Consider the following 13,074-nt stretch of genomic DNA (forward strand, 5'->3'; position numbering starts at 1 on the left):
GGCCTCGGAAAGACTCTTGGTGCGAGTTCCACGAGACTTTCGGTCATCACATCGATAACTGCCTGTCGCTGGGTTACCAGCTAGATGAGTTGGTGAGAAGCAGGTTTCTGAAGGATTATGTCGCAGAACCCGCCACGACCGTCGCCCTTCCGGTGCCAGCGGAAGAACAAGCGCACGAGATGCCTGTTCTCGGCGAGGTTCGCACCATTGCTGGAGGTTTTTCCGGCAGAGGACCCACCGCCTCCCAGCGAAAGAAATACGCGAGGGGGGTCAACTCAATTGAGGAAAGAATCTCAGGTGATCCGTGGGAGTCGGACCTCGTGTTCACAAGGGCGGATCTGCGAGATGTCGTGCTGCACGACAATGACCCCGTGGTCATTTCAGTTGTCACGGCGGGCCGAAAGGTGCATAGGGTTCTAGTCGACCAGGGAAGTTCTGCAGACGTCATGTTCTGGTCGACATTCAACAAGTTGCGGTTGTCTCCCGACCTTTTGAGGCCCTACACAGGGTGCCTATATGGGTTTGCGGATAACCAGGTGGAAGTCCGAGGCTACTTGGAGCTGAGGACAACGTTCACAGATGGAGAGGCCTCGCGTACTGAAAGCATCCGGTACTTGGTCGTAAACGCCAACTCCGCCTACAACATCTTGTTGGGCAGACCGGCGTTGAATAGGCTGAATGCTGTAGCCTCCACGCGCCATATGAAGATGAAGCTGCCAGATCTCAGCGGCAAGGTGATTGTCATCAAGTCGGGTAAGGAGGAAGCGCGGAAGTGTTATGAGAATAGCCTGAAAACGAAGAGAGGCGTGTTCATGGTGTTTGAGCGTCCGCCAATTGCAGACACGACGATGATTGAGGCGATGTCCGCTGGGTCAACGCCTGACGAGGCCACACCCGAGGCAGATACACTCATGGAGGAGGGCCCTGACGACACGACGCCCGTGGAAGAGGCGGCGCCCGTTAAGGATGATAGCAGGGATCAGCAGGCGGCTAGCGTGGTGGAGAGGGAGATTGGCGACAAGACGTTTAAGCTAGGGCGTTTGCTGAGCCAAGAAGAGCAGGCGGAGGTGGCAGAGGAGATTTCACGCCACTTAGATGCTTTCGCATGGTCTGCCTCGGATATGCCCGGCATCGACCCTGATTTCCTATGTCATCACCTTAGCATGGACGCCACGGTCCGCCCCGTGCGCCAAAGAAGGAGAAAGTTTAATGCAGAGAGGCAGCTGGTGGTAAGGGAAGAGACGCAGAAGCTGCTGAGTGCTGGTCACATCAGGGAGATTCAATACCCTGAATGGCTGGCCAACGTCGTCCTGGTGAAGAAGGCGAATGGGAAGTGGAGGATGTGCGTGGACTTCACAGACTTAAATAAAGCGTGCCTGAAGGACTCGTACCCACTGCCCAGCATCGACGTGTTGGTGGACAGCGCCTCCGGTTGCAATGTACTTAGCTTTTTGGATGCATTCTCGGGATACAACCAGATCAAAATGCACCTGCGGGATGAGAGTAAAACTGCGTTCATGACAGAGACCAGCAGCTACTGTTACAAGGTGATGCTTTTTGGGCTGAAAAACGCAGGCGCCACCTACCAAAGGCTGATGGACAAGGTCCTAGCGCCCATGTTAGGGAGGAATGTGTACGCCTACGTGGATGATATGGTAGTAGCGTTGAAGGATAGGTCACAGCACGTGGCGGACCTAGAGGAGTTGTTCGTCACTATATCCAAGTACCGCCTCAAGCTAAACCCCGAGAAGTGTGTCTTCAGGGTAGAGGCCGGTAAGTTCCTAGGTTTCATGCTCACGGAGAGGGGAATAGAGGCGAACCTCGATAAATGTGCAACAATCATCGCCATGCGAAGCCCGACGTCAGTGAAGGAAGTGCAGCAGCTGACGGGGCGTATGGCGACACTATCAAGGTTTGTCTCTGCTGGAGGAGAAAAGGGGCACCCGTATTTGCAGTGCCTTAAAAGAAATAGTCGCTTCGCGTGGACTGACGAATGCGAAGCGGCCTTCATGAAGTTGAAAGAGTATTTGGCGACGCCACTGGTCCTTTGCAAACCAGTAGCGGGCGTGCCCCTCCGGCTGTACTTCGCGGTGACAGAGCGAGCTATCAGCTCTGTGCTAGTCCAGGAGCAGGACCAGATTCAAAATCCCATATATTTTGTGAGCAAGGCCTTACAAGGCGCGGAGACGAGATACCAGGCGCTGGAGAAGGCAGCGTTGGCCGTGGTATTTTCGGCCAGGAGGCTCTGCCATTACTTCCACAACTTTACAGTGGTGGTGATGACGAACCTCCCTATACAAAAGGTATTGCAGAAACCTGACGTAGCGGGAAGGATGGTGCGCTGGGCGGTGGAGTTGTCACAGTTTGATATCCAGTATGAGCCCTGATGTGATTCCAATAGCCACATAGAACAAGATTCTTGACACTTTGAGGAATCACCTTGAGCTGGAAAATATAGAGGCACTTTCTTAGAAGTTGGATCATGGTTCTAAGTCAAGAACTCACCAATAACAAGTACCAATTCTCAAACTCATTTGGATGAACCAAATATTGTCAAATTGAATCAACAAAGGAAAAATAAAAAGAAGAGACCGAACAGAATTTAGGCAAGAACACATAAGAACCGAACATAAAAGGAATTGAAAACAAAAACAGAACACAAGTGCTGGAAAATGGAATAGCCGAACCAAAACATGCTCAAGAACACAAAACAACAAGAGTAATTGAAAGAGAAGAAAGGAAGGAGAAGAGAATGCTCATGAAGATGGAAGATAGGTTGGATGATCACGCCACTAGAAGTATGGATGCTCCTAGATGAGTGTGGAAGCCGCCACTTGAGGAAACCATGGTCCTTCAAGATAAGACTAGAGTAGAAGCTCAAAAGCTCTCCAAATGCTCACTCCAATTTTGAGTATAGTTTCTTTAGATGAATTCAAATCTGAATTTTACAAAGGAAGCACCTCTATTTATAGCCTAAGGTGCTGAAAAATAGGTGGGAAATTTCAAATAAACTCATTTGAAATTCCCACCAAAAACAAGTCACATGGGAGGTGTGACCTTTTTCTACTATGACACCTCCCAAAAACTACACCTACACCACTCTCCTAAGTCACATGGACAATGTGACTTTATTTTACATTTTCACACACCTTTATTTAATAACCAAACCTCCTAAAACTATACAAGAGTATTTCAAAGTTTGGCCTTGCCCCTCATGGGATGGACTTGGGCTCTTTGGGCTTTGGCCTTCTTGGGCTTGGGCTTGGGCTTTGGGCTTGGGCCTCATCTTTATTTTATTTCTTCTTTTAATTTTGAGAAGACTAGAAGGAAGAACTTCAAATGTGAGGGTGGATGTCCTCTTCCTCCATTAATAAAAGCCTCCTTTATTTGATTCTCATCATACTCCTCGAGTTGGAGAGAATTCGTCCACGAATTCTGAATCCCTGCATATAACAAAGTCAGTTTAGTTTTACAATTAAAAGTGGAAGAAAAATGTAAACATGACTTAGCATTTGTAAATAATGGGATTTCAGAAAAGGAGGTTCTATAAATCGACCAAGTTGGAAAAATTTGTTTGGGAATGATGTGATGTTTTGGAAAAAGACCTCTTAAATGGTGACAACCATTAGGAGGTATGAACAAATCATCCCTAACATTTTTTAACCAAGATGGTGGTGAAATAGGAACCTTGGGTAATGAAAAAGATAAGGAAGGAAAACACCTTGGAGGTGAAAGGATAAGACCCATGTCAACTTGGCCTTCTTTGTCTTTTTCTTGTTTACTTGTGGTAGGTGGGTGAGTTAGGTCTTGTTTTACCTTGTTGATCTTTAAGATTTGCTTTTGTGGACAATGAAGAGCTATGTGCCCAAAACCTAAACATTTAAAACATTTGATATTTGAAGTTTTGGTAGGTGACTTAGGAGTAGAAAGATTTGTAGTAGAAACTTTGTTTGGAAACATGGTTTGTTTGGAAAAATTGGAAGGAGAAATTTTGTTTGCATCCTTCCTAGAAGAGTTGTAGAAATCATCATCATGAGTATTTTTGAAAGTTTTGTTCAAAAGATATGATTCTACCTTGATGGCTTTGCGAAACACGCTCTTTAAAGAAGAATATTCTTTTAATTCTACAAAATCTCTAATATCTCTTTTCAAACCACGTACAAACCATTTAATCTTTGACTGATATCCAGTATGAGCCCAGAGGATCCATCAAAGGTTCGGTATATGCAGATTTTGTGGCAGAACTCTCGCCCGGGGGCGAACAAGAGGTGGAGGCAGGTTCGCAGTGGTTGCTATCAGTCGATGGCTCTTCCAACCAGCAAGGAAGTGGCGTGGGGATAGTCTTGGAGGGACCCAATGTCGTGCTGATCGAGCAAGCTCTGCGCTTCGCCTTTAAGGCAAGTAATAATCAGGCTGAGTACGAAGCTCTGGTTGCAGGGATGCTCCTGGCTAAGGAGATGGGCGCGCAGAACCTCTTGGTGAAAAGCGATTCCCAGCTGATTACGGGACAAGTATCAGACGAGTTCCAAGCAAAAGACCCGCAGATGGCGGCGTATCTGAAATACGTCCAATTGCTGAAGGGATCATTTAGTGCTTTTGAGCTAGTACATGTCCCAAGGGAGCAGAATGCCAGAGCTGACCTGCTTGCCAAACTGGCCAGCTCAGGCAAGGGGGGTAGACAAAGGACAGTAATCCAAGAAACGCTCAAAGCTCCGCGTAAATTCGTGGAAGACAACAGGGTGGACGTCCTCCATATTTGTACAGTGAGAGGGAGGCCAAGGAGTCATCGTTCTTTGACTCAAGATACGGTGAAGACACCCCATATTAGCACATACGCAGACACGCCCGAAGGAGAAAGGCACGCGCAGATATATGCTTTAGCCGTGGGAGACACCTGGATGACGCCATACAGACGGTACCTGGCGGATGGGGCTCTCCCAGCGGAGCCTGAAGAGGGTAAGAAGGTTAAGAGGAATGCCGCAAGATACACTCTGGTGGACGGGGTATTGTTCAGGCACGGGTTCACCCACCCTATCTTAACGTGCGTAAGCGGCGACGAGTGTACCAGAATAATGGCGGAGCTCCACGAAGGCATTTGTGGGAGTCACGTAGGGGGAAGGTCCTTAGCCTCTAAGGTGGTACGCGCAGGTTTCTATTTGCCAACAATAAAGGAGGATTGCGTGCGGCACGCCCAGCGTTGCAAGCAATGTCAAAGACACGCTGACTGGCACAAGGTGCCGCCAGAAGAGCTGCGATCCATATACAGCCCGTGGCCTTTCCATACGTGGGGGATCGACATCCTAGGTCCATTCCCATTGGCGATAAGACAGATGAAGTATTTGATTGTTGCCATTGAATACTTCACCAAGTGGATAGAGGCGGAGCCCGTGGCCCAGATTACTGCGCACAAGGTGCAACACTTTGTTTGGAAGAACATTGTGTGCCGCTTTGGCGTGCCTAGGCGACTAATATCCGACAATGGAACCCAGCTCGCCAGCCAGCAGTTGAGAAACCTGTGTGCAGAGGTAGGCATCAAGCAAGTGTTCGCATCAGTCGAACACCCCTAGACTAACGGGCAGGTAGACTCAGCGAATAGAGTTTTGCTGAAAGGGCTAAAGAGAAGGCTAGAAAAGGCCAAAGGAGCGTGGGCGGAGGAAGTGCCAAGGATCATATGGGCATACCACACCACGCCCCAATCTTCCACCATGGAGACGCCTTTCAGCTTAGTGTATGGGTCGGATGCGATGATCCCGGTCGAGATACACGAAAGCTCGCCACGCTTCCAAAATTTCGTGGTTGAGGAATCCAACGAAGAAAGGCGGGTGAACCTGGACCTACTAGACGAAGCCAGGGAGGAAGCCAAAATAAAGGCCGAAGCAGTAAAGAGAAGAGTAGAGCGACAATATAGCTCTAAGGTGAAGCCACGACAGTTTCAGATTGGCGACCTAGTTATGAGGAAGGCTCACCCCTATGAGCAAGGAAATAAGCTGTCTCCCAAGTGGATCGGACCCTTCAGAGTTACCGAGGCTAAGGGCAATGGTTCGTACAACCTAGAGACTTTGGAAGGGGGTCCCATTCCGCGCAGCTGGAATGCAGCCAACTTGAAGTTTTATTTTAGTTGACTTATGTAAACAGCCATGTAACAATTTTATTATAGGGGACACTCTTTTTCCCTCTCGGGGTTTTTTAACGAGGTCACCCAAATAAAAGAAAGAGAAGTTCAAGAAAAGATTTGCCTCGGTCTTCATCTTCTTTCCACTCGAAGCGCAAGGCTAAAGGATAAAAAGATGAAAGCCAGATTCGAAATAGGCGACAGGCGTCGCCAAGTGTACGCGTCGCCAAGAGCAGGCGTTGCCAGATGCAGGCGTCGCCCACAGAGCAGGCGTCGCCAGATGCAGGCATCGCCAAGAGGAAGTGTCGCCTAGGTAGGGCGTTGCCTAGTAAACATAACGGGGGAGCGTGGACAGTATGTTAAAAGAAGCGAATATAGGCGAAGGTGTGCAAAAATGAAGCGGCGTTGCAGAAAGCAAAAAACATGACACCAAAGAGTTAATATTAGAAATAGAGTTTGAGATAAAGGTCAATGCGATAAATGAGGCGAACAGGTAAATGCCCTATGCTCAAACAAAAAGTACAAACATGACAACTTTTCAGTGGCCTCCAGAGTTGGGATGGGAGGAGGACGAAGCTCCGCTCTCGGCCCTCAGTGCCCGGGTAAGCTGTGACCTCTGCTGCTCGTTTATCTTCGAACCTGCACCAAGGGAAACGAACATGGTAAAGACACCACGAGGCAAAACATGCAAAGATTTAGAAAGCATCAAAAGCGGAAGTTTCTAAGGCAGTCACTCGTACATATATACTTCTCTAGGGTTCCGGCGTTGAACTCCAAACTGATCAAAGTGGCGGAGTCAAAATCCCCCGCCTCAGCCAGGATCCGGCAAACCACCTGGTCCTTCGGGGTTAGTTTCTTGAAGGGTTTGGACTTTAGGGCTCTCGTCTCCCTCACCCAGTACAGTGGAAAACCATCTAGGGCGGAAGGCACGAGATCAGAGCAACAGACTTTGAAAAACCTACCCTTCCACCCAGTGAAGGAGTTTTGGAAGGGGGTCAGGAGAACCCTGCCGGGAACGTTACTGAAGGTCACCCAGAGGTTGTTCCTTTGCCTCTTCACCTCAAAGAAGTGAAGAAAGATATCAACCGAGGGTGCACACACCAGAAAACCAAAGAATATGTCAAAGGCCTTGACGAAAGCCCAGCTATTAGGATACAACTGGGCCGGAGGAGCATTAATCTCCGTCAATAGTTCCCTCTCGAATCAGGAGAAGGGCAGGCGCACGCCGATGCTCTTGAATACCACCTGATAGAAGTAAAAGAAGGGGACCCCGTTGTTGGCTCGCTCGTCCTGGCACACCGGCTCCCCCAAGGTGCAAGGGAGTACGGCAATGTCATCATCATGCCTCCTAGCGAAGGCACGATGATCGTAGGAACACGAATCCCCTTTATGTTCCCTTATGGCCCTGGTAGAAAGCAAGCAGGAGCACTCGTCAAGGAGCTCACGCGAGGCCCATGCATATAGGTCCTTGGGGCTAACCCTAGGGGGAGGAACATGGGAAGACATGTCGCTACAAGGGGTGAGCAAAGAGCTGGGAGTTCAAAGAAGAACGACGCGTTCGAAATACGGGAGGTAAAGCGCCAACTAGAAGGAACAGAGAAGGAACTCTCTCCGCAGCGGTGCAAGGAGTGTGATCCGATTGGTCATCGGTAGTCGATGACGTCAGCAGCAGAGAACCACGTGGACCACTCGCAGGGTGACACGTGGACCAGGTGGCAGAGAGGTCAGGGAGACGATCGCCAAGAGCGGTGATCGGTGGTCAGTAACCAAGTGACCACCGACAGATCAGGCGGCAGAGAAGTCGGGGGACAGATCATCCAGAATGGTGATCGGTGGTCAGTAGCCAAGTGGCCACCAACATACCAGTTCTCAGACTAACGCCTGAGGGCAGAACGCGAGAAGCAAATAAACACTGATCAGTCATCGGGTGTATTGTCATCGGGGTCTCGTGTTACACGCAGTTAAACTGGGACTGAGGTTCCCAGCGAGAGCGTTACGCATGGATCTCGCATGAGCACACCTCAGGGAATCATGCACGAGAGTAGCCTGAGGGAACTAGTAAACCAGTCATTGATTGGTGATTCCCTCAACCCATTACGTGCGTGGCATCGTGAAGGGTAAGTCGCCTACGCAGAGAGCAACGTTTGGTGAGTGTGCCTAGACCAGCCACACCCGACGTTCTCCTAAGAGTATGCGATTTACCCAGATAAGAGAAATATCCTAAGTTACTCCGCAAGGGCGTAACTTAGGCACACAAAGAGAAGCGCTAGAGCCCTTCCAGTAAATGACACGTGTGTGGTTAGATGTGAGTTGCAGGCCTCCACGTGTCACCATCTGAGAGGGGTGCGGTCCAGACAAAAGTGCACTCCGTACCATTAAGGGTACAGACAGGCGCAGCCCAACGCAGAGACGCGCAGACATGCACAGACTCTCACGCTCTCACTACTGATTCTGTAGGTACACTGTCTCTGAAAAGCATAACAGGGTTCTGACACATGCCAGAAAAGCATAACAGAATTCTGTTATGCCCAGAAACAGAGAGAGAGACATAAAAGAGAGAATCAGGGAGAGATTGGGGGGACGAAAAACAGAGGGCAAGAGTTTTTCACACACACTACTAGTTTTCTCATTTGGTGGTTTTGTGGACTAACTTGATCGTCAGAGTGCAAACGGCCGCTAGAGGCGCCGTCTGTGTGTTTTGCAGGTCACGTTTGGAGATCCAAGAGAAGGTTCTGAGGGTGATTCTGTAGACATTGGAGAACGGAGCCTATCGCCTAGAGACTTTGGAGGGAGGAGCAATCCCCAGAACGTGGAACGCCACCCATTTAAAATTTTATTTAAGTTAAAATTGTACAGTAATGGCGTTCTCGCGCTAAAAGATACATGCTTTGTATGTGGTGGAAACAGTTGAACAAGTATTAAAGAAAAATTTCCAGCATGTCAAGTGTGCTCAAGTATTAAAGTTAAAGTCCTCCTTGCCCCAGGTGCAAGTGCAGGTGATTGGTTAGGCCCTACTTGCCCTAGGCGCAAGTACTGGCACCGATCCAAGTCTTCCTCACCCCAGGTGTGAGCGCAAGCAGTTAAAGGTTTGAAAAGCCAGGGGTGCTAGTAAGACCAAGGGAGGGAAAGGAAAGGTTTTGACAAAATGTTCTTACCCGCTTGGCATGCACCAATATTGGCCCAGTAAAGCTCTTAGTCCGAAACCCTTCTCACCCCAGGAGTGAGGCGGGGAATGAACGACTCAACGCCCCGAAGGGTGAGGACCTTGGGGAAAGTAAGAGGGGTTAGCGAGAAACACTTTTATTTCCCCAAAGCAAGGCATCACCTCGAGCGATCAATGCCAAGGTTCTCTATGCACTTAGCGCTAGAGCGACAGAGAAGCTAGGTGAAGATCGAGGAACGATCACTGATGAGTTGTCAGTGATTGGTTAGTGGTGTAAAGCAGCGCACGAGGACTGTCAAACACCAAGCTAAGGGAATAGCCAGTCGTGATCAAGTAGAAGCGAAAGAATAAGAGAAGCAGATCGCGCTAAGCCTAAGCTGGTTAACACTTAGTCGTGCGCAAAGTGAAAGACAAAGCTCAAGATCGCGCTAAGCCTAAGCTGGTTAACACTTAGTCGTGCGCGAAAGGAAAGATAAAGCCCAAGATCGCGCTAAGCCTAAGCTGGTTAACACATAGTCGTGTGCAAAAGGAAAGATAAAGCCCAAGATCGCGCTGAACCTATGCTAGCTAACAGTTAGTCGCGCGCATAAAGATAAGTGAAGCTCAAAGAAAATACAAGGGAAGAAACTTATGCAAGAGAAGAAGCATTGAGAGTTTGTATTCACAGTTAAGTCTTATACAAATTTTGGAGTAATAAGAAAAATTGTGCAGAAGTTAAATTTACAGAGAAAAGAAAAGATTAAGGGGCAGGAGGGATGAGCTTTCCATCTACCACTTCATGATAGATGCTGAACTGCGAGAGGTCCAGGTTTGGGAGAACGCATCTGATTTGCTCGAGTGCTAGCTCGAATCCGTCAGTGAGGGCATCAGCACCCACGTTCATCAAGTCAGCCTTCTCCGCCTCCAGTTTTTGCTTTGAGGCCTCCGCAGCATCTCTCTCAGTGGTAACGGCAGCAAGGGAGGAGGCAGCTTCAGACAGTTTGCCCACCACCTTCTCAAGTCTCTTCTCCCCAGCAGCAGTTGCTTCTTTGGTGGACTCGAGCTCCCCCACTAATTGAGAATTCAGTTGGCGTAGGGAGGAGGCCTCGGCCCGCAGCTCCACCACCGTGCAGTCCAAAGAGCTAACAACTTGCCCCATCAAGATCTCCGTCTTGATGGTCTCTTGGACCTGCGCTAGGTACTCCCTCCTAGCTTTCTCCACCATGCCTCGCATCAACTCTACAGATTCTTGGGCAGCTTCGAAGTCACTTCGCAGTGACTCCTTGTCGTGCTCAAGATCCTTCACCCTCTTCTCCAGGGCTAGTTGCTTGCGATGCTGGGTGGAAAATTCCAGAGAGAGCACTACCTGCTTGGCCAGGTGCATATCCACCTCATCACCATTCCATTCGACAAGCTCCCGGTTGCTTATGAGCTGTCGAACCAGGGTGATGACCCTGCTGAAGTTTTCGTGGTTGGCCCTAGAAGTGCTTGGGCGCGAGCTGGACCCCCCACCTTCAGCAGTGGCGGTGGGGATTGGCAGTGGTGGTGGTGGACCCCCAGCAGGATGAGCAGGTGGACCAGGTGATTGGCCTGCTGGGGGGGAAGATGGCAGTTGAGAAGTTGGAGGCAACTGCTGGCCTGGAGAAGGAAGACTGGTGGGCTCTGAGGCAGGTTGAGCACAGGGAGGTGGGGGAGACCCTTCCTCTACTTCCACCACCTCGATCTCTCCAGGCTGGAGAGACGAAGCCCCCTCAACTGCTGGCTTCTTCCTCTGACGGTGTATAAGAGGAGAGCCAGAGCTCTCCTCTTCAGTTGAGGCAGCAGCAGCAAGTGAAGTGGAAGCCTTCACCAGCCTCTTCCTTTTCTTTCCTTGCTCGGGGCCTTCAGTTGGCGCGACCGAGAGCGGAGGGGCTGCAATGGGCTCAGTTGTAGAAGAGGAGGAGCCAGTGCCCTTGGTTCCCCGACGCTTGGCAAGCTCTAGCAAGGCCAGCCTCTTGTCTTTTCCTGACATTGAGTCTGCATAGACGAGAAAAGGAAGGGTCAGTTGGCCAAGTTATGCAAGTAAGTTAAAAAACACATAAAAGCATGCATGAAAGGGTGCAGGTATCCTAAGAAGGGGAAGAAGAGCTACCTATATACTTTTTCAGGGCCACCACATCGAACTCATCTTTGATGAGCCGAGCAGAACTGTACTTGGCCCCCAGGAACAGCCCACATAGCTCGCGCTCGTAGGGGGCCATAGCTTCGAGGTCCCTGGATTTCTTGAATTCAACTCCAGGAACCCAGTAGAGGGGGTACCCCTCGAGCAGATTTGGACTTTGAGGGGTAGCAGATATCATGTAGAATCTGCCCTTCCAGTCTTTGAAGGATTGTTGGTATAGGCCCAGGAGCACCCGTCCAGCAACCCCATTCAGGCTAACCCAGGACCTGTCCCCAGGGTTCTTCGCTTCGAAGAAGTAGAGGAACACGTCCACGGAGGCGTTATGCCCGAAATAACTGCAGAGGATCTGAAATGCCCGGATGAAGGCCCAGGCATTTGGATGGAGTTGGCAAGGCGCGACGTTTAACTCCATCATCAACTCCTTTTCGAAGAAGGTGAAAGGGAGGCGCAGCTTCAACCGCTTGAAGATAGCGGAGTAGACGAAGACGAAGGGCACCCCATTGGTGGCCCTGCTATCCGCGCAGATAGGCATTCCTCGAGGAGGAATGCGGATTTGGATGTTGAAATCATTCTCCCTGTCGATGGAGCAGGAAGGCTCATCGGGATTGTGGCTTAGCAGGGACGTGAGATGACCCTTGCGCAGCAGGGTGGAGGTTTCAGCGAGCAATGCCAGGGGAGCCCAGTCGTAGACCCTGGCATTGTCGTGGTAGGAGGTAGCCACAGGCGGAGGTGGAGTTGGCGCACTCGCGGAAGGCTGTGCACCAAAGGATGGGGCAATGATGCGCGCAGTTTGTTTCAAGCGAGCCATCGCGAGATAGCTGCAAATGGAGGAAAAACGAAAAAGTCAGAATGAATGGAAGAAGAGGGAATGATGAATGTTTCGGTGAAAATAGAAAGGGGAAAGGAGAAGGAGATGCCCAGGTGAAAAGAGGAAGAAGAAGAAGCAGAAGCCAGAGTGAGAGCGTGAAAAAACCCTAGCGTGGGTTCGAGAGAGGGAAATAGAGAAGATGAATGCATGATAACCAGAATGATAAATGCAATCGGTAAAGATGACCAAAAAGGGGCCAGGGAGAAGAAAAACCATACCTTTGGATGATCGCAAGAGATTTGGCAGCAGAGAATTTGAGGAAAGAAAGGTGCGCAGAGGAAAAGTTCGCAGAGAGTCTGGGAGTCGAATGAAGAAGATGAAGGAACAGTAAAGGAGCGCGCCAATTTGAATAAGAGAAGCGCTAGCGACGCACAACGCTGGCCGTCGATGGGGCCACGTGTCGCGAGATTAAGAGAGGAAGTCCAAACGTTAAAGAAGCAGCACGTGAGGTGGCACGTGAGGCGGCCCCACTTGCCACGTGGACTGAGGGCACGACCACTTAGTCTCTTCGCCGAGAACGAGTTTACGACTCGAGACTGGGGGGCTTGTGATCCGATTGGTCATCGGTAGTCGATGACGTCAGCAGCAGAGAACCACGTGGACCACTCGCAGGGTGACACGTGGACCAGGTGGCAGAGAGGTCAGGGAGACGATCGCCAAGAGCGGTGATCGGTGGTCAGTAACCAAGTGACCACCGACAGATCAGGCGGCAGAGAGGTCGGGGGACAGATCATCCAGAATGGTGATCGGTGGTCAGTAGCCAAGTGGCCACCAACAGACCAGTTCTCAGA

This window comes from Phaseolus vulgaris, chromosome 4, assembly GCF_051622355.1.
Source record: "Phaseolus vulgaris cultivar YP4 chromosome 4, ASM5162235v1, whole genome shotgun sequence".
Lineage (NCBI taxonomy): Eukaryota > Viridiplantae > Streptophyta > Magnoliopsida > Fabales > Fabaceae > Phaseolus > Phaseolus vulgaris.